Source organism: Prinia subflava, chromosome 26 (genome assembly GCF_021018805.1).
Source record: "Prinia subflava isolate CZ2003 ecotype Zambia chromosome 26, Cam_Psub_1.2, whole genome shotgun sequence".
NCBI lineage: Eukaryota > Metazoa > Chordata > Aves > Passeriformes > Cisticolidae > Prinia > Prinia subflava.
In genome coordinates this window covers 3,414,034-3,439,858 of record NC_086272.1, presented here as the reverse complement: position 1 = coordinate 3,439,858, position 25,825 = coordinate 3,414,034, and the positions used below count along the sequence as shown (strand labels likewise).

The 25,825-nt window shown below is 47.6% G+C and overlaps 1 protein-coding gene and 1 non-coding gene across 2 annotated transcripts in view; one reads left to right on the top strand and one right to left on the bottom strand.

The window, feature by feature from the left end:
• LOC134562084 (zinc finger protein 239-like) overlaps positions 1 to 25,825 on the bottom strand; it is a 200,387-nt gene that overhangs the window by 81,523 nt on the left and 93,039 nt on the right. The gene's annotated exons all lie outside the window — the stretch shown is intronic.
• Positions 25,469 to 25,552, top strand: LOC134562238 (small nucleolar RNA SNORD45). Its single transcript, XR_010083109.1, has one exon. It is a non-coding gene; the product is annotated as a small nucleolar RNA SNORD45 (small nucleolar RNA).

Below are 25,825 nucleotides of genomic sequence, written 5' to 3'. Positions count from 1 at the left end.
AATTCTTTCGGCTTGTGATTCTTCATACAATGTGACTATCCACTCCCATGGACAGGAATCAGAGGCAGTGTCCTCCTGGGCTCTGTGTGAGGCTGGCTGACAGCCCTTGTACAGATCCCAGACCCCCCTGTCCAGTTTCCAAACTCTCCAGGGCGGCCAGAGGGATATCCTGGACTCCAACACCCGATAATGGACCGAAGGTAAAAGACAAAGGAGCTCTTTTTCTTCCTCAGGACCATGGTCCCACAGCTTTATTGTAGAACCCAAACTCCAAGAGAAAGGAAAAGAGACAGAAATCCATATGGCAGGGGGTTTTAAGCCCCAGGAAAAAGGGTGGGGAGAGGGAGAGGAACCACAACCAATGGGAAACTACCCAGGGAGGGGGAGGGGGCATAAGGAGGAATCAAATAGAGGATACCAAAACCCAGAGGGAGAACAGAATATACCATGTGCAAAATATAATGAAACTATTTTTGTGTGCAAATATGACAAACCACCCAGTGCAATATAATAACAAAAATAAACTAACTATTTAGTGCACTTCAACACCTCACCTTTTTGTTAAAACAAAGCTAACAGAAAAGCGTTGGGCCTATTTTGATGCAGAATATGAATCTGTCCACCACTTGTGATCTGCGGGCAAGTCAGGCTGCTCTTGGTCTGCAAACTCTGCATGATTGACTTCTGAGGTAGTAGGGATTAAACTGTTGAGGATTTTTAAAATAAGGCAACGTGGAACTCCCAACACTAACACAATTAAGAGTGAAACAATAAAAAAAACCAGAATTATTTTAGCTATTGAAGTCCACTACCCCGAGAGTCCCCAGCCTTTGAACATCCCGCTTAACCAGTCTTCAAATTCTTGCTTTACTCGTCCAACTAAGCCTTTTAGTTCTTTGAGGACAGTGTGGACGTTTGATGCTTTCGATGTTAAATTCAGGCAATGGGGTCCTTCAGATTCCTGGCACTCATGTCCATGCAGCAGCAGGAGGAAGTCTATGGCTGCACGATTTTGGAGTGTGGCCTGCCTGGGAATCTCCTCGTCTTCTAGGACAGTGGATGTCAAGTTTGCCGGTTTGACTGAGACTGTGCCTTCTGATCACCCTGATCGGGGAGCCCGGCTAGCAGGCACAGCAGTCAGCTGGGGACACTCCTCAGTGCCCTGGGGTGCCGAGGGGCGGCTACGGGCGTTACCCTGTGCATGGGAGGGCTGTGGTCAGGAAAAAGCAAAGGCTGAAAGAGGACTCTGCACACTGGTATCAATCCAGGTCTTTATTGGTGACTCCAGAGAGCCCCTAGACACAGAGGGTACAGACTATGCAAAGGCTGTGCAGAGAGGCTCTGACTCCAGGCTTGGAGCCAACAGCCCCTTTTACAGGGAGGAGGGTACAAGGGGGAAAACCACTCATCAGCCAATGGGGGAAGGCTGGGGAGGGAACGGGGTACATAACAGATGATGAGGATAACCACTGAGGGTAGATTAGGGAAGGGACTCTTGCTTTCCAGCCTATCACTCAGCACCCTTCTTAGAGCCTTCTAGAATAAGGGAAGAGTACATCAAGTGATGGAGAAGGGATCAGGGAGGGGGTATGAGGATTGGCATATAAAGATGATGATACAAACTCTTGATGATTACATGATAGAAAAAAAACCTTAGCAAGCCAGAACAAAGGTAAACAAACTCTCAGGTTTAACCCCCTGAGATTAGGGTGATAAATCATCTCTGCCCTTTGATGAGTCGCGAGCTGGGTGCAAAGAAACACACGGAGTCTTCAGGTTTCTTGTGTTCAAGGTCTCACTCTCTGTCTATTATTTCTTATCTCACAAGCTGTTCTTGTGCCCTGCAGAGCTCCGTGCAGCAGCAGGGGCAACGAGCCTCTCCCCTCCTCCGGGAGGGTCTTGGCCTCTTATACTACATATTACGTTTCTATTATTTACAATTAATCACCAATACCCAACACCTATGCTAGACAGGTCATATCTGCTTTGACCCTATCCAAACATGCCACCTTCACAGCAGAAATGTCGGACCAGAAGAAGAAGAAGGAGGACAGGACCATGGCCCGAACCCTCTGTCTTGTCCTCTCGAATCCACACACCCAAAACACATGCACCCCCAGTGATAAACTGGTTACTATCTATTTCACACTTTGGTGACTTGTAACTCCTCCTGCAGTGTAGGTAGTCTCTCCCATGGACTGAAGTCAAAGCCTGCATCTCCCTGGGCTGTGTGCCAAGGCTTACAACCCCCCTGTACAGATCCCAGACCCCCCTGTACACGTTCCAAAGCCCCCTGCCCAGGTCGCAGACCCCTTTGACCGGGTCCTTGACCCTCCAGGGCGACCAGAGGGATGCCCTCGACTCCAACAAAAATGCATGGGGCCTCTGGGCCAGTCACAATAGGGTGTTTCTTTCACTCATTTCCAGTCAGGCTCACATCAGCTTCCACCAAAGTAAAATCCTGTGATCCCTCTGTTGTGACAGCAATAGAGACAGATTCTGCCCCACCATGTCTTGATGGGATTAATGTGCACTCTGCACTAGTGTCAACCAAGGCCTCATATTCTTGTGGTTCAGATGTGCCATGCCAACGAATCCACATAGTCCAAAAAACACGATTTTCCCTAGCCTCTAACCTGGCTAGAGGCAGGGCCCCTCTAAGCCTGGTTCTTTCCTTGGGCATATGTCTTGGAAGTTGCTTCAAGGGGATCAGACAAGTCTTAATCATCATACCTGGCAGTTTGGCTACAGGCAACTGGAGCTGCTTCCCTTTTGGTGGAACTTCCTCTCAGAGTCTTGTCTTCCTTCAGTTCATGCACCCGTTGTGTCAGAGCAGCAGTAGATTTTCTGTCCCATCTCCTCATATTTTCTCCGCAATCGCGCAGGAAGAACCACAGCTCAGCTCATGGGGTGTGCCTCCCTTTCCTACATCTTGGGCAACCATAAGGTGGTTTTTGGTGAAAACCTCGGGACAGTATTTTGATATATGTCCAGGTTTCCTGCATCGAAAGCACGGTCTCTTGTCATTCTTGTTGTCCTGTGATGTTTTGTTTTGCTGGAGTGCTGAGCTGAGGCCTTCAAGGGCTTTAGCAAGTTTATCCTCCCTTGTTTGTGCTTGAAATGTGAGAGCTTTTTCAAGTTTTTCTCCCAGAGCTTCTGCCTGGATCGCAGCTATATGTTCGGGGGTTTCAATTTTGTACAAGCCTCTAATATTTGAGGCACAGTAGGTTCAGCTTGATTTTGGATGACCTTTTTGCATTCCCCATTTGCATTTGCATAAGCAAGATTACGAAGGAGGATTGGATGGGCCACATTGTCCTCACATTGTCTCTCCAAAGCTTGCATCAAGCAAACAATAAATGCTGCATAGGGTTCAGCTGCTCCTTGCTTTACTCCTGTATAAGTTCCCTCAGGGATCCCAACTGGTTGGGTGAGTAGCAAAGCTTTGCGAGCAGCATTTTTAATGTCCCTTAACACAGCTCTGTCTAGATCTAGTTGATCCTCTGGCCTGTCATGTGGTGATCTCTGGCCATATCTGCCAACATTACTGCAGTGTGAGGACCACCGGCATAACTCTCATGTAGCTGAATCAAAAATCTTCTCCATTTTGATTCCCATAACATGTTTTATGACTCGGTCAGTATTAAATTGGCAATGGAACGACAGTCATGTGGTGTTTAGTCCACATTTTGAAATACTCCTTTTAATAATTGCTTGAAATAAGGCAAACCCAGTCCACTGTCTTTAATAGCTTTCCTCAAATCTTTAATATCATCATGGCTCACTGGTTCCCACCTTGGATTGACCCCTCCTCTGCCATATCTAACTGGCATAACAAAAAGTGGTTTCTCAGCCATCTTAAGATATCCTTCCCTAAGTGCTTGATGTCTGAGCACAGCCCAATCTGTCAGGGACTCACGCTGAATTCTTCTTGAAGGATGCCTTGATTCAGGCAGAGGTGAGTGGTGTTCCGAATCTGAGGAAGATAAGTCTCTCTGCTGATTTAAGTCTGGTGGGTCTGAAGTTGATGTTATAAATACCAAGCCAATTTATACTTGGTATAAATACCAAGCCAATTCCAATTAATAAAATAAAATTTTATTAATTAAAGAATTACAGGACAAAAATTTGGGCAAACCAGCAATCGGAAGCACAGTGCTGATGCCTGGGATCAACACTGGGTGAACCTCAGTTACGGCCTCTATCGCACCGTAACTCCCCTCATTCACGAATTGGCCCTTTTTGGGGTCCCTGTTTTATACAGTTTATTTGGCCGGCAGCAGAGGATTTCCCCACAATTCTTTTGTCTTTGGGTTGGTTTCTTCGTATTCATCTCTGCCGTCCGGTGTGCTGAATGGATTTTCCCGCGGAAAGATGAATGTTAAGTTCGTTCCTCCGGTGTATGAATGGGAGGTGAAGTTCTGAATGAGAGGTGTTCTCCTAATCATATCTCCTGCAATGGCCAGGTACTTCACAGTTCCAGCGCCCCCAGAGGACTGATTCCAGTCTTGATTTATTCTTTATTCTGGTGTCAATGGTGGGCTTCCCGATTCCCAGCAGGGTATTGTCTTTCCCAGAATAGCAGCCTCTGGCTGTTGCCCATCCTGAAACTAGTCGGTTTCGTGCCTGACCACCTTGTGTATTTTGTTTCACAAAATATATTCACATTTTATAGACACCAAAAAACACAAATTAATATACAATATTTATTACAGTTGATGAATCCGATCTGTTCCGTGAAGCAATATCATTTATGTCTCTGCTTTGGTGCATTACAATCCTGTGGTGTCTCTCATTAATGTCCTGTGTAGTTGCTTCTTTTTGGTGTGTGCCCGCCCTGTTCCCCCCTCTTGTTGAAGTGTTGGTATTGTCCAAGTCCTGTGTAGGCTCGGGGGTTTGAAGCATGCGCAGAGAGCATGATGAAGCAGTCCACAAAATGCTGTGAGCGAGCAGGCAGCGGCGTAGGCGCTGAGGGCAGGACGGTGTGATTTGGTGCAGGCATGGCGTCATTCCCCTGCACAGGTTCTTTTCCACCAGTGGTAGAATCCGCGTGGTTGCGTGATGGCGGCATGGGTGCTAGCAAAGGCCTTCTCGATCGCGCTCCTGGGTGACCGTCCCCGGTAGCTGGTGGCAAGTTGGGTGCTCAGTTTCTTGTGTTGTCATCAGCCAGCGGCAGCGGTGGCTCTGGTAGGAGGGGAGCCACGCTTGCCGTTAGACAGTGCAGTGTTTATTGTACATATTCACTGGTTCGCCTTGCAAGCCATAAATTTTTGCATGGAAACAGAGTTGACTCTAAAAACTTCTGATCTGTACTGCTGAGATTTGGAGACGGTCCTCTTTAATCTCCTCCCTGAGTTTCTTGTGGTTCTCCTCCATCTTATCTCCTGGTTTCTGTAGACGCGTTTCCACAGCTGCGATTCTGCCATGTGTTGGGCCATGCATGACATCTGCATATGCTCAGAGCTCCTTCACCATATTCTGCACGGTCTCCTCAGTGTCATCCTGCTTCATTACTGCTAAAGCAGAAGTGGGTTCTCGTGGCCCAAGTCGTACAAGTTTTCGCCACATCACATGGCACCATGTACATGAGTTCTAGTGTTGATGTCATCTGAGAAGACAATCACTGCCACTGCCATTTCCCTCAAGAGTTGAATCCCTTGTTCTATGGTCTTCCACTGGGTTTGCTGCATCTAGACATCATCTGCACACCGATATCTTTATGCCCCACTTCCTAGGACCAATACCCAGAGACTGTGAGGATGAGCCCCCTCATCATTCCCTGGTTGATAACTGGATCAAGTGACAGGGATCCCAAATGTCTCATTTCAGTGCTGTCCAGAATTGTAGCCTCGCCTGCAGCATCCCAAAGACAGGCTAACCAACTAATTCTAGATTCCTCAGGTTGTCGCCTGTAATCCTTTCTTAGGCCCCGAAGGTCCTTCAGGGAGAAGGAATCAATACTGGCTTCTGATCCTGTGCCAGTTGCATTGGCTTCTGATTTTGGTGAAGGTCCTTCTCCTGGATCGTCGTGGTCTGCTGGTCAATGGGTTTTGTGTGTGTGCTTCTTTGCTGGAGCAACTACCAGGGGCTTAGGCTTACTGTCTGGTTTAGCTGCCAACTCAGGCTCAAGTTCTGGTTTAGCTGCTGGCTTCATAACTGGGGTTTTGGCTGCGGTAGGCGTTGATTTGTATCCCTGCCCCCCGCCTCTGCTGCCCTACAGTATCTAGCAGTGTGCCACAAGCATATGCCAGGGCCCAGCTTATTGCAATGAGTTTTTTCTCCTTAGAGTCATCATGGCAGTACTCCTCCAGATATTTCCCCACCTCATCTGGGTTCTGAATTTGTTCACTTGAAAATTCCCAGGCTGGGGGATCAGAAAATTCCTTCAAGGTTCGGCCCATTCTGTCCCTTTCTGCACACCACTCAGGATTTTCCAAGCCTGGGTCTACTTCTGGGTCTATTTCTGGGTCAGGGGTCTCATCAGCCACTCTGGAAATCTCAGACCTCACCCTAGAGAAGCTACAAACCATATAGAGGAAGCTCACCAGATGAAATACCAGGAAGGTGGTATCTTTAACATTCAGGTGACGCTGAACATTCTCAAGAAGTGATGTAACAGATTCAAAAGAGAAGAGGGAAAGGAAAGGCTGCAAAGGTTCATCCCCTACTCCTTCTCTAACAAACTGGGTACAATTATTAATAAATCCCCAAAACATGGTGCTGGAACTAGGACGTAGGGTAGGACAAAGGAACCACAAACCAAACATAGCTGGCACAAACTCCAGTACCTTTATAAACTTCCTATAAATCATGATTGCGGAGCCTAACAAAATAGCAATCTTAATTCGTGCACCTCTAGTGTAAAAGCTATGGGTTAGAGACAACGCTGGAGCTATTTCCAGATGAGAAAACAAACCTAGGGACCAGAGAGGTATTAAAACCTCAAAAAAGCCTAGGGAACAGAAACACAGGAAGGACTCCATTCCTACAGACATTATGAATTCAAGCTGCAACATGGCTACTGACAGTTTTATCCCCACACAAAGTACAATCGAAATGCAATCCATAATCAATACAAGTTTTTTCCACTCTCTCCAGCCCCACGCGGGGCACCAATAACATAATGAATTGTCCTGGTTTAGGGCAATTTGGGAGGAAACCTCTGAATAGGGTCCCTCTGGAAAGCAAACCCAAAAGGCCCTTCCCCCCAGCTGGTCTGGGAAAAGAACTTCCTTGGAGAAAAGTGAAAAAATCTATTTATTTAACAACAAAATGCCCACAAGCATAAAGAATGAATAATATGAAACAATAAAACCTCTCACTCCTCTGAACAGAGATGGTAAACCTGAGAAAATCCTTGCTGTGGGTGGCTCAGCTCACTCAGTTTTTATCAGTCCCAGTCCCTCTGGAGGTCCAGGCCCGCTGGGCCGCAGATAGCAGCCCTTGGTGCTCCTCTGGGGTTTTCATTCAGGAGCAGATTGAAAGAGTCCCAAGAAAAAGGAAAAAAAAAAAAAAACAGTCCAGGGAACTTCTCTGCCCTAGCTAGCTAAAACTAACTAAAAAGCAGAAAAAGGATCTCTGTCACAGGCACTGGTCTGTGCTTCAGATGAACACAGTCTGGAGAGAGGAATGTGCAGGAGGAGAGCTGTTCTCAAAACAAACTTGGCGCTTCTTCTTTCCCTGCTTTGCTCTCACAGCCAGCGTTAAAGGCACAGAACTCAATATACAGCACAAACAGAACAGATGGTTGGGGATACCAGCATCATAAAGTCACCCTAGGACAGCACTTGGAGTGTATTTTCTTAAAATTAAAGCTAAAACCTCTACTTTATGTATACGTGGCTTAATATATTCTAATTTCTCTAAAGGCTTTAATTCAACCCCTGTACTTTTCTCTCTCTGTGGAGAATCCATGGAAACATGGGCTCCAACATTTGTCTACACTACTGTGGAGTTAGTAGGCAACTGTACAAGACTGATTTTTGGTAAGATTTTGAGAATTCTTCATAACTTTATTTCTCACATTTGTTTTATAGATGATAAAGGTTTCTTTGATGGTTTTATTTATTATCTGTTGTACACCCTGAAGTATATAAGGTACTACTTCTAATACTACTATTTAAATAACTAATATATATGTAAACTTATTTTACAACATTCTTTTGATTAAGGTCTAAAGTTCTATCTTTCAAACAAATTGTCTAACTATGACTCATTGTCTTCTTTGATTAGAGTTGTTTTTGTATGTTTTGTATGTTTTGTATGTTTTGTATGTTTTGTATGAGAGTAGCTTTTGTATGTTTTTGTGGATGGATTTGGAATGGTTAGATAGGTTTATATAGCATAATTCTTTAAATTCTTTACAAGCATGTTTAGGTGTTAGTAAAACAAAATTAATCGCTGCTTTGTTTTGTAGGGTGGTATGTTTAATACTGCTGACATTTGTCAGCATATTACTGATTGTAATGGATGTGGCATTAGTTGGTAATTGTTGTGGATATTGGTCAGCTCTGGAAAGATTACTCCAACAGTGAATAATTATAATAAAAACTTGAGTTTCTACATGCAAAGTAATGGGGAGTATATTGAGGAACTGCTTTCTTGCTAATTACTAGCTGAAAACGTAAGGCAGAAATCTATTGTTAGAGAACTGAGAATTTCAAATTCTTGGGGTTTGGATATTGTTTTGGGAAGTTATTTGGTTTAAATGTCTTAGTTACTCATGGGATTGTTCTCATTAGTAACTTTGGTTTATTATTAAGCTGCTTTTTGGTTAAAGGGTCAGAATGTATAGGTATTGGTCAATCTTTTACTGGCATCCCCCTTTTTTTAAGTGTAAATAGGTAATTGTAAAATCCTGACTTGCTAAGTGTAATAATCTTCTTTTGGCTCTGATTATAAATTGTGATTGCAATAAACTGTTTATAATAACTATAACTTATAGTAAATAACTATATGATATATATTATAATACCTTATATTAACTCTGAATATAATAAATTTCTTTTTCATATTTGCAAAAGTTGTTTTGGGGACCTATAAGAAAGCGTCATTGTTAAACTTTTCTATTATCTTGCTTAACATATTTTTCTACTTGCTAAGGCCTTACTCTACTCAGCACAAAAAGGACAGTCTTATTGTTCTATGTCCTCATTCTTGTATCTTTTTAAATTTATGCCTACATCTGCACTGCTATGAAAGCTTTCTGCTTTTTCTATTTCCCACACCAAGGAAGCATTAGGTGGAACACGACTTATTATTCACAGATGTGGGGAGTTCACACCACACTGATCTCTGGCATTTGTACTGAGCCCTGTAGCTACAAAACCACCAGGGCCCCTCACTCACCCATCTGCAGGGGCTGCACCTTGGGGGGTTTATTTCTTCTGTATCCTGCAGAAGAAATAAAAGGGCTGGAAGTGGAGAAGGAGGAAATTGGAATCTTTGGGGAAAAACCTCAGCACCACAGGCAGCTGAGGAAGCAGGGAAGGTCTCAAGCTTTTGAGCAGAGACTCCTCACCAGCTCTGTGTTCCTGTCCTGTCCTGCTGGACACTGAGCACAGGGGCTGCAGTGGGTTGCCACAAAGGGCTCCTCTGTGACACAGCCCCTGTCCCCACTGTGACACAGCCCCTGTCCCCACTGTGACACAGCCCCTGTCCCCAGCACAGCTCCCAGCGATTGTTTACATGGAACCTGCCCCAGTGACCACTGCCTGGGCACAGAGGCTCTGGGTGTCCCTGAGGGGCATGGGGACAGCTCACTGCTGGGCACACGGGTGCTCCCAAAGGACCTCCAGGCCCCCTTTGCCCTCCTGTCCCCTTGGGATGTCCCTGGTGCCCTCCAGCACGCCCCAGAGCCCTGTGCTCACACACCCCCGTGTGCCCCAGGATGTCCCTGTCAGTGCCCCGCAGAGCCCCGACAACACGACCCGGGTGAGATTTGCTCAAGCTTAACAGAAATCCCCGGGGTTGGCACCTCAGCTCTTCTCTGCCTCGCACCATCAGAAGAGCTGGTGCAGAAAAGAGGACAAAGGAAATGGAACTTCTTCCACTGAGTTTGCCCTTTCTGGATCTGGCAGCTCCCAGCAAGGGAGATTCCCCTCTCGCTGGTTTTCACTCATTTCTGCTCTGGGACCATGATGGTGAACAGCCTCTTACAACCACAGCCCCTTCTCCACTCTGAATGCTCCACTGCTTCCAGCACTGCTCCACTGGGGACCCTTCCTGAGGCCTTCAGGGCACCCCAAGTCCCTCTGCAGAAGCACCCCTGGACTGGGGGTTCCCCCTGGGCTCTGCAGTTCCAGTGGTGCTGGTCCCAGTAGCCCGAGGAGCTCTGCCTTGTGCTCTGATAGTGCTGAACAGAAAGTCTGTGCTGAACCTGGAAAACCTCGTCAAGTTTGGTGTCATTTTAAAGTGTGCTAACCATGGAGTTTCTTTGTGTTTCCTGGATTTCTGGGTAGACCTTGTCAGGAAAATCCACAAACGCCAGAGGTTTGTGTTCAAAAAGGACACAGAGGAGTCCTTCAACTTTATTTGAATAAAGGGAGAGAGTCGACCAGGGCACAAGTCCATGGGGTTTTTCATTCTCCAGCTGTCAGAGGGTGCAGCCTCCTTTTATCCTAAACTGCCAGCAGCACGTTGCCCTCTTCCTTTTCCCATGGTCTGAAGGAAGGTACAGCCTTCCCGAGCCACCCACCACAAATTCCCCCTTGAACCTGTCCTTTTACCCCAAAGTTCAGCAGTCCAGGCTGGTGCAGACCCTTGTCTGCTTCTGTCTGGGCTCTTCGACTGAACCTGCTGCCCGAAGTCAGTGGAGACATTAAGGTTCCAAGGACCTTAACACCCATACCTTCACCCGTCAAATTATTTTGTAAAGACATTGATGTAAAGACATTAGCACACATCTTTCCTCTCATTCCTGTGTGGCTGCTGCGGGAGTTCCTGGGGCAGTTCCTGGGAAAATCTGCAGGAGGGCTCCAAGATGGGTCCCAGGCAGCTCCCGGGTGGGTTCCTGGTGCCAGAGGGGCAGTAGAGACAAAAAAAGCTGGTTCCAAAGGGGCTTCACTGCTCCTTGTGAAAAACAAAGCTCACTCTTTAGAATTTTTAAAAAGTTTAATAACAGGGTAAAAGAAGGGCAGTATTTCCAGCGCTGGGGGCTTTTGACGAACGGCCAAAGAGCAACAAAGAACCCCTTAAAATCATGTTCTCCATATACTGTTATATTGCTGGGGTTACATCCATATCCATTAGCTTATACACTGTTTAAACATTCCCCAGAGCCTTGGATGTTGCAGAGGCTCTTCGTGTTCAGGTTTCCCATCCTGACTCACCCGTGTGACATCCTGAGATCAAGTGAATCAATTTGATTCCTTCCCGTGATTTCATCCTTGGTGTTTCACACTTTTCTGATCACAGGAGTTAACGAGCTCTCTCCCAGTCTCCTCCAGTGCTCTGTCTTGTGTCACTGTTATCCCTTGGGCAGGGCAGGCAGTGCATGGCCTCACACTCTACTTCTACTCACACAAAAGCCTTTGCACAGCTTCTGTTTTGCTAAGGTCTAGAGTACAATCCGTTCATCACAGCATTATTTGTGTAAGCAATACATAGACATTATATTTATTACACTACTATTTCTATGAGCAATACAGTTCCTACTTAAAGTGATATATTACACTGTATTATCAAGGAGATAAAAAGACGTACAATTTGTACCATATCTAAATACTTATGATCAATAACAACATGCAAAAGCCAATACATAAATGAGATGCCAATGTTATTTTTATAAAATAATGTCATTTGTAACAGGTGGAAGTGGGGAGCACTGGGTGCTGCAGCTCTGCCCCGCAGCTGAGCAGTCCCAGCCAGAGGAATTTCTATTTCTTTTCCTCTTTGACACCTCTTTCCTATTTCTCTACCTCACATTTCTTGTTCAGGGTTAAAAATGAAGCATTTTAAAGCATTTTAATAAAGGATAATAAGGGATAAAACAGAAAGCAAAAGACGCAGGGGCCTGGCAAAGCCAGTACACATCCACTGCTTCAGTCTGCAGTCTTTTATACCGTTGAAGATGTATTATTTCCTCAAGTGATTTAGCAGATTTAGTTTGAGCTGGTTGACCACAATCTTAATTCAGATTTTCTGCAACCTTGCACACTTCAAGAGTTGAACACTTTGGAGGTCCAGGGTGGTCTTCTGATGCCACTTTAAGGGGTTTTGCTATTTCTCCTTTTATGCTCTTCTGCTCTCCGTTTCTGCTATCTTGGACATACATATTGCAATAATAATTATATCTTAAAATACATCCTTTGCAAGCCCACTTACTCTTGTGAAAGCCTTGCTTCCCCTTTTACATTGATCACAAGAACTTACAAATTTCTCCTACTTCAAAGCACTTTAGAAGGCATCATATTTATTTACAAGCAATTACAATTTTGCAATTAAAGCAAATAAATTATAGTGAAATCCAACTACTACAAGATTGTTTATTCAATTATTCAATAAAATAAATCTGCAAAAAAATCCATAGGCTCTGCTGCTATGGTCTCATTTGCACCTCACTGGGGTAGAGGCATCTCTCCCTCCTGGCACTGCAGCCCACGGCCAGGGGCCCTTCCCACTGCAATGGTTCTGGGATTCTGTCAGGGACTCACTTTCCTTTTCTTCTTCCCTCTGCTTGGAGCTGGCAATGGGCTGGAAAATGTCCAGCAAACCAACCTTTGCTGTCTGCTTTGTCAGCCTACACAGCTTCAGGACCTTGTCACCTGCCCCTTGGGCACAGCTCCCCTGGGCAGCAGGGCAGAACCGGCACCCTGGGAGCCTTGGGAATTCCCCTCTGGGATCCATGGCACACGCTGGGATGATCTGGAATTTCAGTTTCATGACACAGCACCCAACACCACTCCCAAGAGCCCTGAGTTCACTCAAACCCACCATGCCCCACATTCCCTGGAAGTTCAGCCCATGTCCCCACCCATGTCCGTGTGCCCTGATGTCCCCACCCATGCCCGTATCCCCACCATGCCCCCATTCTTGGCTCTCCATGTCCCCACTCGTGTCCATGTCACCCCCATGTCTCCATCCATGTCCATGTCACCATTCATGGCCACATCCCCTTGGGGTCCTGTTGCATCCAGGTGCCCACAGGGGGCCAGGAAGATGTGCAGACCACCAGCCAGCTCTCTTCCTGTCTTGGTTTGACAGACAGGAATCTGCTAGGGAAGGACAGGACCTCCCTAGGGGTGGAGAATTCAAATCTTCTCCCTCCAAACAATGATGATGTAGAAAATGAAGGGGGGCTTTCAGGCAGAAGGATGGGGCCAGGAAGAACAGTTCTTCACTGGTATGTTGTGGATGCATGGCTGGAAAAGCAGGGACATGTGCACAATCCTGCTCTTAGCTTAAGGGATGAGTAGAAGATGAAACGTCCTTGAACCATTCCTTAGATGGGATAAGGAGGAAGTAAAGCTTGGAACAGTAGCTGTAACAGGATGCTAGACAGGATGCATTGACCATAAGTTAGGGAAGATTTGCAGCATTTAGCCTCGTGGACAGAGCTTCTGAACCAATTATGTCTACTGCAAGGACGCATGAACACTATGGTTTAACCAATGATGTTCAGAGTTAGGTGCATGATATGCTTAGCACAGTATAAATGTAAGCCAAATAGCTGAATAAACGAGCAGGATTTTTAACTTATATTTATGAGTGCTGTCCTGACTCTGGCTGATTCCCCGGCCAACTGTAGGTATGACAAAGCAAACAAACAACAACTACAGCATTAATAATAAACAGAACCAGGAACCTCGAGGGCTTTCTTTCACAAAGCCTGGGGCAGTTTGATCCCGGTGGCCCAGCAGGACTCCGAGAGGCCAAGCTGGAAGGGTGGAAAGCCCCGGGCTGATGGATGAGCTCAGAAGCTCTGCGCTGGTAGCTGGAGCAGCAGGGATGTCCCGGCACGGCAGGGCACGGCAGGGCTACAGAGTAGCAGAAAGCCTCAAAGCAGCCCCGAATAGGCCGCGATGGCGAGACGGCGGGCCCAGCAGGGCAGGGGGAGGCAAGCTCAGAATCCCTGGGCACACGAGCACATGAGCAGATGTCGGCAATTTCCCAGGGCAAGATGCAGTGATGACCGCGAGCTCTTCCCGCAGCGAGCACCAGCCCGACCGTCCTCTCTCCCATGCCGAGAGCAAGAGCAAGCAGCTGCCCCCAGCTCTGTCCTTTACATCTCCCAAAACTCCACTTATCTCCCTCCTCTGACGGAAACTCTCAGAGATCCAAAAACAACAGGTGTAGCCCGGTGCTGCCATCTCCTTTAGACACTTCTTTCTTTAAATCAAGCACACAGTTGCTAGACTTCTAGCAACTTATGGGAAAAAAATTCTGTAAGTGAAAAAGAAACAAATGTAATCCCCAACACTTGCACACATGGATCACCAGGACCATGGATCCCCAAGGCTCTGCGCAACCCAGCTCACTGGGGATCATCCAATGGGCTCCTCCAATGGGGGATGGAGTTGGAGCAGCGCACAAAGCTCTTCCCGCACGCGGGGCACTTGTAGGGCTTCCCTTCCTGCTGCCTCCATTGCTCTTGGGTCACGGCACAGCTCTGGGAGAAGCTCTTCCCACACTCAGGACACTGTTAGGGCCTCTCTCCGCTGTGCATCTGCCGGTGGATAAGCAGCTTGGAGTGCTGGATGAAGCTCTTCCCACATTCTGATCACGTGTAGGGGCATTCCCCAGTGTGCACTGTCTGCTGCATGATCAGGCCAGAGCTGTCACGGAAGCTCTTCCTGCTCTGCCCACACACACAGGGTCATTCCCCAGTGTGGAGCATCTGGTGACTTTTGAGGTGGGAGCTCTTCGTGAAGCCTTTTCCACATTCTGCACATTTATAGGGCTGTTGACCAGTGTGGATCCTCTTGTGGACTATCAGGTGGGAGCTCATAGTGAAGCTCTTCCCACACTCCCCACACTCATAGGGCCGTTCCCCAGTGTGGACTCTCTGGTGGATCATCAGGCCAGAGGTGTTTCTGAAGCGCTTCCCACATTTCCCACACTCGTAGCACCGTTCTCCAGTGTGGATCTTCTGGTGCCAGAGCAGCCTGGACTTTGTGCAGAAACTCTTCCCACATTCCGAGCATTGGCGCAGCTTCTTGCCATTGTGAAGCTGTTCTTGCACCACCAGCTCAGAGCTCTGGCCACATCTCTGGCTGCCTTCCTGGCACAGGGTGGGTCCTTCCTCCTCGGAGCACCCTGGCATGGGTTTGGAGCCCCTCCTCGGGGGCTCCAAAGAGCAGGATTGTGCTCATGTCCCTGCTTTTCCAGCCATGCATCCACAACATACCAGTGAAGAACTGTTCTTCCTGGCCCCATCCTTCTGCCTGAAAGCCCCCCTTAATTTTCTACATCATCATCGTTTGGAGGGAGAGTGTTGCCCTGGTTTTTCTGAGATTTTTTTAAAGCCTTCTACTTGCTTATAAGATAGAGTCAGTTCTTTAGCTACTGTTGCAATATTAAGAGTCAGTTTTTCACTTTCTCACGCTTTAGAACATAAACAACCTTTCTTGTTTTTGTTCACTGTCCTTTGCTTACATATTTCCAGCCTAAAAACAATGTTGGTTGACAGCTGGTCTTGCCAGTGAGGTGAAGGAGTAGTAACCCCAGGAGCCAATGTGCTTCCAGACCCACAAAATTATAAAAGGAAAAGAAATAAACAAGCTAGCCCCTTTTTTCGGTGGGGAGCAGCTTTCACTAAAGACCTCTGCCTCCGTGTCGTTGATTTTTGCTTTCCGGGCAACAGGAGAGGATTTGAATTCTCCACCCCTAGGGAGGTCCTGCCCTTCCCTAGCAGATTCCTGTCTGTCAAACCAAGACAGGGAGAGAGCTGGCTGGTGGTCTGCACATCTTCCTGGCCCCCTGTGGGCACCTGGATACAACAGGACCCCAAGGGGATGTGGCCATGAATGGTGACATGGACATGGATGGAGACATGGGGGTGACATGGACACGAGTGGGGACATGGAGAGCCAAGAATGGGGGCATGGTGGGGATACGGGCATGGGTGGGGACATGGGCTGAACTTCCAGGGAATGTGGGGCATGGTGGGTTTGAGTGAACTCAGGGCTCTTGAGAGGGTTGTGGGGTGCTGTGTCGTGGACACTGAAATTCCAGATCATCCCAGTGTGTGCCATGGATCCCAGAGGGGAATTCCCAAGGCTCCCAGGGTGCCGGTTCTGCCCTGCTGCCCAGGGGAGCTGTGCCCAAGGGGCAGGTGACAAGGTCCTGAAGCTGTGTAGGCTGACAAAGCAGACAGCAAAGGTTGGTTTGCTGGACATTTTCCAGCCCATTGCCAGCTCCAAGCAGAGGGAAGAAGAAAAGGAAAGTGAGTCCCTGACAGAATCCCAGAACCATTGCAGTGGGAAGGGCCCCTGGCCGTGAGCTGCAGTGCCAGGAGGGAGAGATGCCTCTACCCCAGTGAGGTGCAAATGAGACCACAGCACCAGAACCTCTGGATTTTATTGAAGATGTGTTTAATTGAATGTTATAAACAGTCATGTAGTAGCTGCATTTAGCTATAGTTTATTTACTTTAATTATAAAACGGTATTTTCTTGTAAATAAATATGGTAAGTTCCAAACTGCTTTGATGTAGGATAATATTTCTAAATTCTTGTAAGCAGTGTAAAAGAGGGAAGCGAGGTTTTCATAAGATGTAAGTGCGCTTGCAAAGGATGTATTTTAAGGTATAATTATTATTGCAATGTATATGTCCAAGATAGCAGAAACGGAGAGCAGAAGAGCATAAAAGGAGAAATAGCAAAACCCCTTAAAGTGGCATCAGAGGACCACCCTAGACCTCCGACGTGTTCAACTCTTGAAGTGTGCAAGGTTGCAGAAAATCTGAATTAAGATTGTGGTCAACAAGCTCAAACTAAATCTGCTAAATCACTTGAGGAAATAATACATCTGCAACAGTATAAAAGACTGCAGACTGAAGCAGTGGGTGTGTACTGGATTTGGCAGCACCTGTGTCTTTTGCTTTCTGTTTTATCCCTTATTATCCTTTATTAAAACTCTTAAAAATTTTCAGAGGAGTGTGCTTCATTTTTAACCCTGAACAAGAAATGTGAAGTAGGGAAATAGGAAAGAGGTGTCAGAGAGGAAAAGAAACAGGAAATTCCTCTGGCTCGGGCTCCACAGCTGCTGGGCAGACCTGCAGTGCCCACTGCTCCCCACTTCCACTTGTTAAAAATGACATTATTTTATAAAAATAACATTGGGTTCTGCATTTATGTATTAACATGTTATTATTATCATGGTGCAAATTATACCTCTTTTTATTGCCTTGTTGATATAAGATATGATAATGATATATGATATGATATATAACATAATGTAATATAATATATAACATAACACAATGTAATGTAGTATAACATATATCATATCATCATATCCTATCGTATCATTGTCACGAGCCAATGGATGGTCGTGATGGTTCGTTTTGATTTCAGAGTGCAAAAAGAGGCAGTGATAACTTAATTCAAATGAAATCAATTGTATCTTTATTGATACACACAGTTATGCGATAGAAAAGAAGGGGAAAGAAGAGAGGGAGAGAGAGAGGGAGAGAAAAGGGGGGTAAAGAAAGGGTATAGCTACCAACTGACAGACGGGGGTCCTCGTGACGTCGTTGCCAATAGACCACCTTCGCAGTCCTCGTGGCACGTAGGTCAATAGAGCCGTCGTCCGTTGGGGAGATCTCAAAAGCCTGCTCTCCTGGTGGGGTTGTTATAGTTCTTTTTCGAAGCGAGAGGCAAGATGCCAAGAAGGGGGGTCGGTCTCGTGGGCATCGCAGGTGTTCTTTCACAATAGGGGGAGCGGTGCAGCTCAGGTCTTACCAAGTACGGTCAGTGTAGGAACATCTCTTTGCAAACATGGCCAGAAACCGTAACAGTCCCCATTGTTTCATGCATGGGTCCCTGAGGAGGGCGTCTTGGTCCGGTGACAGCAGGTGCAGGGAAAACTTGGCCTGTGCTGTGGCTCAGAGTCCATGGGGGTCTCAGCCTCTGACAGTCGTGAGGCAAGTGAGGGATTTTCGGACCGACTCTTACACCACCCCGTGACTCATGACTGGTCGGCAGGAGAGCTCCATCAGTCGCGTTCGTTGCGTTGTTCTGAAGTCTTCAGGACTCATTGTCAGTGTCAGTGGTATACCCCGGAAAATAGAGTCGAGAGAAAGAGAGAGGGGAAAAAAAAAAAGAAACAGAGAAGGAAAAGGAAAAACAAGAGACATCATAATGATTAATATTAATTGTTAATATCTCAAAACAAATCATTATGACAAAACAAATCCAATGACATTAAAATTTCAAAACAAATAATTGTTGTTGATTAATAAAACTCTTAAACGAATCATGATGATAAATGATTCACAAAACCAAATAATCAAGACAAAATCTTAACAATATTAATTAAAATAATATTATTAATTAAAACAATTTTTTTTTAAGTATTCAAAGCAAAAAGTCTTAAAACAATTTTTAAGAGGATTATAGCAGTATTAATTAAAACAATTTTCAATCAAGGCAAAAAATTATTGTAAAACAATTTTCATGTAGCATAAACAAACTTAAAAATGATTAACACAAATCACAAGAATCAAAATACATAATTTTCTTAAAATATATGTATTACTTAGGCAAAATCCATTTCACAGTCCGCGGCCATGGCCTACTTGTATATTTTGTCCTGTGTCAACATCTCTAGATACGTGTATTATCTCTGAGTATATCTATCGGGGGAGGTATGTACACCAGATTGTGTGCATACATTACAGAGTCTAGTCGTTTCAGCTCTTTCATCACTCTCCAATTCAGAAAGAATGAGAATGCTGACAAAACAAAACCAATCAAAATTAAAATCAAAAGAACAACAATTGGATGAGACAATCTATTCAGGACACTCGTAGCTGTGGGTGACCACCCAAAAAGTGTATCCATCCACCTGTGCTCAGTATCCTTTCTTACCCTTTCCAGAACACGATGGATTTCTTCCACATTGTGATGGACAGTTATCAGAGTCTTTTGTCCGTTTTTCTTAATTTTCCTTAAAATCCTAATTAGATCTTGGTGGAGCAAGAATTGTTTTGTTAAAGTAAGATTCATACCAATCGGAGTAGGCCATAGCTTGTGGATCAGTGTGTAGTTAGATTGCAGAAGCTGGTAAGATGTAACTGGAGCTGAGTATGAGAAATCACAGGCTGTTATTTTGGTAAAGTTACAAGCACAAAAATTCGAATGATTTTTAGTTTCTAGAATAACATTCTCTATGGTTACTACATCACAAGCAGTCCTAAAGCATGCACATCCATTGCCTATATACACAAGAACTGTTTCAGAAGTTTCATTAGGGTGTACCTCAAAGTGACAGATATTCTGCTCTGTATCTAAGCAAATGTCCCGTGCTGCGATTGCGTTACTTTCACAGATAAAGCCTTGTTGTTCTCGGACAATGCAGGATTCTAAGTTAACAGTTTGCCATTTTTTATCGACTTGACGGGCCCACTCCCTATGTTCAAGAGGGTAGAGAGTAGCTCCGTCATGGTTCAGTCCTAATGCAATGATGGGGAAAATAGTGTACACTGAAGCATTGCTAATAGTTAACACAAAAGCTGTAGCTGTATTTGTTACTGAATTGTAAGTGAAGTTTACTAAGTTCCACCAGGACTGGAAATCTTTTTCAAAATCATTGGCATTATCCCAAATTATTTTCCGAATTTCAGTGGGGAAAATGCCTTCTTCGCCCTCTCTTATGATCGAGGCGGCGACCGACTGCATCCACAATTGAGCTTGGACACAGCTGAGAGCCAGAGAGACATTGTTTTGAGTAACATTAAGTGCATCAATTATCAAATTGTGATCGTCTGTGTTTACGTTCTCCCAATTAGGCAATATGTTGGACAAAAGCCATTGAGTCGTTCCTAAAGCCAATAAGGACGACCGTAGAGGGTGCTGTAATTTAGCCAAATCTCTGGCTGAGGCAGCTAATTTGTTCATTAATACCTCTGAGTCAATGCTGTTCAAGATTCCCAATCCTGTTCCTATGGCACCGGTGACGTCTCTTGGCACGCGCCTTTCAGGGGGGCTGCGCCTTCTTAACCATGTCGTCCATCCTTCAAAAGAAGTTTGCAGGAAAGGTGAACAAGCAGGCTGAATTTCAGAGACGTTAGTTTGCACCAATAACTTAACTTGTTTAAGAGACCATGTCGGATTGAACAATAATTGTTGTTGGCCTGTTTTCCTGATTATATATGGTCCAATTTTGAAGATTTTTGGGCTTAGTGCAACTGGTGGTTTTGCTTGAGTACTAGGGCTGACAGTAACAGGTTGAGCTACAGCATTTATTTTAAACTTTACAGAGAGTCCATCATCATCGTTGGCCCAAAGACAAACTACTTCTACAGTTTGTGTTAAGAAAAAATCATACCAACAATCCTGTATTCTAGGGGACGTGCAAACCTTGCCGTACCTTGCCTGGTCTGTTGTAACAGTAATTTGATTTGCTTTGTGTTGAACAGTTCCATTAATCATCCGACAGCCTATACTAATTCTCTCTCCTATCCTCCCTTGTAGTTGCCAAATCCTATCTCGATGTTCCCACTCCCACCCAGTGTACACTTGATTATCATGCATAACAACAGTTAACAGGTTCAAACCTTTCACATTTCCCATGGATCCAGTAAAGTGAGTAAAAGCTTGGGACCATGGCCATTCAATGTTAATTAGGTTTTGTGAGTTGGGAGTGACAGAATAGTTGAAGGTAGTTATCTCTGTCTTTTGAGATGTTGTTGCTACCTTTTGCGGTGTAATTGTGTGTACTATTTGTGGTGTGGTGGAGTGGTTGGAAGTGCTTTCTACTGTTTTTACCATTCGGGATGTGATAGGAGTGCTCTGAGTTGTTTCTACGATCCGGGATGTAATGGGTGTGCTCTCTGTTACTTCTATGACAGATGGTGCTGTTGTTTTCAGTATGGGCCTAGCCATGGCATTTATTCTAAATTTATGTGCTAAGCCTCTCAGACCTAACCTGTTTGCCGAATTATTGAACCAACTACATGATACGTCCATTGTTTGAGTTAGGGTAAAATTATACCAGCAGTCGGCAGGTTCAGTTTTGCACTCTTTTGTAATTACTGCATTGTCAACCTTAGGATCCTGTCCGTGACGCCAATTTAATGTCACGAGCCAATGGATGGTCGTGATGGTTCGTTTTGATTTCAGAGTGCAAAAAGAGGCAGTGATAACTTAATTCAAATGAAATCAATTGTATCTTTATTGATACACACAGTTATGCGATAGAAAAGAAGGGGAAAGAAGAGAGGGAGAGAGAGAGGGAGAGAAAAGGGGGGTAAAGAAAGGGTATAGCTACCAACTGACAGACGGGGGTCCTCGTGACGTCGTTGCCAATAGACCACCTTCGCAGTCCTCGTGGCACGTAGGTCAATAGAGCCGTCGTCCGTTGGGGAGATCTCAAAAGCCTGCTCTCCTGGTGGGGTTGTTATAGTTCTTTTTCGAAGCGAGAGGCAAGATGCCAAGAAGGGGGGTCGGTCTCGTGGGCATCGCAGGTGTTCTTTCACAATAGGGGGAGCGGTGCAGCTCAGGTCTTACCAAGTACGGTCAGTGTAGGAACATCTCTTTGCAAACATGGCCAGAAACCGTAACAGTCCCCATTGTTTCATGCATGGGTCCCTGAGGAGGGCGTCTTGGTCCGGTGACAGCAGGTGCAGGGAAAACTTGGCCTGTGCTGTGGCTCAGAGTCCATGGGGGTCTCAGCCTCTGACAGTCGTGAGGTAAGTGAGGGATTTTCGGACCGACTCTTACAATCATATAAATGCCAATTAACTGTGGCAATTGGAATATAATTTGATTTATTAAAAAAGTCAAATTACAGAATTTCGGTAAAACCAACAAGCGGAGTTACGGTGACGATGACCCGGGATCGTCAAAGGGTGAACGGAAAGCAGCCTCTGTCGCACTGCAGTCCCCCAGTGTTCACGAATTGGCCCCGTCTGGGGTCCAGGTTTTATACACTTTATTTTGCCCCTGGCATAAGATTTCCCCACAGTTCTTTGTTTCCCTGGAATAGTTATTCGAATTTATCGGTGTCACTGGTCTGCTAATGGGGTCTCCTGTGGGAGGGAGAAGTGTCAATTTGGGTCCTCCCGTGGGTGAATGGGAGCCGAAATTTTGAATGGACAGATGTTCTTCTCCAGTGATCAGCGAGATGGTGGAGCTCTGATGACTCTGCTGCCTCTAGAGGAAGAACTGATTGCTTATTTTAATGTTCCTCGTTTCTGATGCCAATGACGGTGCCCCAGGTTCCCAACATTTCATTGTCTCCTCCTAAAAGGTGGTTTCTGGGTGTTGCCTGCCTCGGAATTTGTCAATTCCGTGGCTGGCTGGAACTAAGGTTACATTTCACATGACATAGTTACAGTTTGTATTTATGATTTAACATACTATAATCCATAAGAACATGAATTCACGCACCATATTGACCACAGGGAATATTATCCTGATTTTGTGACTTCAGAGAAAGTGGATTTGCAGGTATGGGAGTGATTTGCCAAAGCAGCTTCAGGCAGGATTGGGAGCTGAAATACTAAAATCCCAAAATTCTGCTGTCCTGGAGGCAACCTGGGCTCTGCCTGGGGGATCCCTGGATCCCTCCTGCACTGAACACACACCTGGATGTGCTTATTGCCTCTTATGGGTCATTGTCACACTAATTTTTCCAAGTTTTGCCTCTTCCTGCCCCCTGGCTTGGCTCAGGGAGGGGTCACAGGTGTGCAGACTCTGGTCAAACACCTTTCCCAGCTGCTGGCTCACCTGTCTCTGGTTTTCCCTGCAGATATAGGAGGGCACAGCACAGATCCAGTGAGTGATCATTGCCCCTGAGCACCTGGGCAGGTACAAGGCCTGAGGGATGCACCAGCTCCAGGCCTGCTATTCCAGGGAAAGGGATTGTGCTGCATTTCTCCATCAGAAGAACATGGGAAAACCCCTTTTCCATCCAACTCCTGTTCTTGTGCCTGACCCAGCACAGGCTCTGGGACCCCATCCATGCCCTGAGCTCATCCCACTGACTGATCATCCCAAACATCCCTAAACCCCACAGGGATCTTAGCGCTCTTTCCAAATCTCCCTTTGGCTTTCAGCAGCAAAGGAGACAAAACCCTTCCCCAGCAAACCTGGATGAGCAAACCTGATGGTCGGATTTGGGCTGTTTCCATGTTTTTAATGGCACTGATCCACTCGCTTTGATTATTCCTGGGGCTTGGGTGATGGCAACTGGATCAGCCTCAGGGAACTTAAAAAACCCCTGACTTTTCCTCCTGTGGAAGGGCCCAGCTGGCTGTGGCACTTAGGCTCCAGGGCCCCAGTTCCCGACATCCACAGGAAACACTGTAGGTTTGGAGCCTTCCAACAGCCAGATCTCAAGAAAGACTAAAGTGAATCCTTATTTCTCATGCCTTGAGCCAGAATTCCTTGTTACGGGTCTGTGGTAATGACGGTGTGTGAGGGAGGCTCGTATGTGCTGGGAGGAAAGGAGAGGGATGGGGCAATGGGAACGGGAATGAACTGATCCTGTGGAAAAGCGTGCAGGAAATGGGCTGGGTTTGGGCATGGCAGTGTGGGCTGAGCTGGGCCTTGCCCTGCAAATGCCCTGCAAGGAGACACGGCCTCATTCCTGTGCACACACCGGGCAGCATCAGCCTCTCCCACCTGGCCTGGCATTCCCAGCTCCTCAGGCTGCCCCTGAGGGCGCTCAGTGCTGGAGGCACCGCCAGGCACGGAGCTGACCCACATCCAGGCATGTTGGCCACTGGCGCTGGGGCTCCAGGGAGAAAACCAGCACAGAGCTGGGGCAATCTTCTACAAACGCTGGGAACATCTGGAATGCTGACAAACAGTGTTTAGAGCTGTGAATTCCCTGAACATTCCCAGCCAGTGCTCACTCCTGCCTTCAGCCATCTCCTTGTGCAAGTGGTGTCTGAGCCATGAAAATACAGCCTGGGCTCTGAGCAGTGCTGGGGCAAAGGTGTGTCTTGGCCACATCCCGGAGCTGGGACGCCTTCAAAGGTGACAAACTGGGTTTAGGAGGCTCATGACCATAACAGGATCATTTGAGGAATGGGATGTTCCCCAAACAACCCCCCAGAGACCCTTGGGAGATCCCTTCCTCTGATGTAAATGAGTTCTCAGAAGTCATTAAATATGTACATGAAGTTGTGGGAACGTTCAGCAAATCCATATGAGTTTTTGAAAAGGGATGGATTTGTATTAGTGACATAGAGAGGAGCTGGTGTGTGAAATAGCTGGGGCTGTGTGATCCCAGCGCCAAAACAAAGCAAGGCCTGCCTTTAATATCGCAAAGAGAGAGTTGGAAAGCTTTTCCCGATGGTTTGGGGACAGCAGGGAGACCAGGGCGAGGTGAGGGAGGCAGGTGGAAAAGCCTTGGTGCTGCCCCAAGGGGATCCCCCGTGCCTGGAGAGCTGCAGGGCTAAGAAAAAGCTGAGAAGGAAACATTTCCCGGAGCGCTCGGGTACGGCCCCAGCGGGCACGGCCCCCGCAGGTGCCGATGGCGGCGCTGTGGAAGGGGCCACCCTGCAGGGATGGAGGGCGAGGGAGGAGCGATGGGACGGGCTGGGGAGGAGGGAGGCGGAGGCGCAGGCGGGCGGATCCCGGCGGCAGCTCCTCCTGCGGGAGGATGGCCCTGGGAGCGGAACCGGCGGCGGGAGCGGCCGCGTGGTGCGGGACGGGCCCGGGGACAGGTGGGGATCCCGGGGACGGGAGGGGATCCCGGGGACGGGAGGGGATCCCGGGGACGGGAGGGGATCTCGGGGACGGGAGGGGATCCCGGGGACGGGAGGGGATCCCGGAGACGGGAGAGGATCCCGGGGACAGGACGGGATCCCGGGGACAGGAGGGGATCCCGGGAGGGTCGCGGGGCGTCTCGTTGCCGGCAGGGGCCCCGGGCGGGGAGCGGCGGGAGCCGCGGGCACGGAGCCCCGCGGGCACGGAACCCCCGGGCAGAGCCCCCGAGGGTGGCGGTGCCGGGGCTGTGGCAGGGGCCGCTCCAAGGGCGCGGTGCCGCAGGCGCTGCCCCGAGCGCGGCCAGGCCGGAACGGCGCGGCCCAGGGCGGAGCGGCCGGGCCGGGCCGGGCGGCCCAGGGAGGCCGCTCAGGCCGATGGCGGTGCCGCCGAGCCGGGGCCGCGGGAAGGGCCGTGCCGGGGCGGCCCCGGGGGGGTTTTGTCCCGCTGGCTCCAGCGCCGTGCCAAGGGCTGCGCCCCGGGGCCCAGCTGCAGCCGGAGGGAGCGAACCGCGCTGGGAACAGCGGCTCGGGGCTGGGAGCGCCGCGCCGGACGGGGACGGGCACCCGGAGGAGGAGGAGGCGCTTGCCGGGCCCGGGATGAGCGCTGGCATGTATTAGCTGAGCCCAGCTGATGTCTCTCACCGCTTTAGCTCTAGAATTACTCTGAGGCCCGGCAAGCCGCCGATCCCTGCGGCAGTGGAGCTTTTCCCAAGGCTGGGATCGAGTCCCCATGGCCGAGTTTGAGGCGGCTGGAGGAGAGGGGTCCCCGGTTGGGCTGTGCCCCATTGCCAGGCGGGGCAGGTGCAGCTGTGGCCGAGGCGTGGGGTTTGTGGCCACGAGGGGCTCTCAGGTGGCCCCAGTTGCCTGCTTTGGGAGTTGGTGGCCAGGTGCATGTGGGAATGTTGGCTCGGGGCTGTCCCTGAGCCCCGTGTGCTGCAGAGCTGGG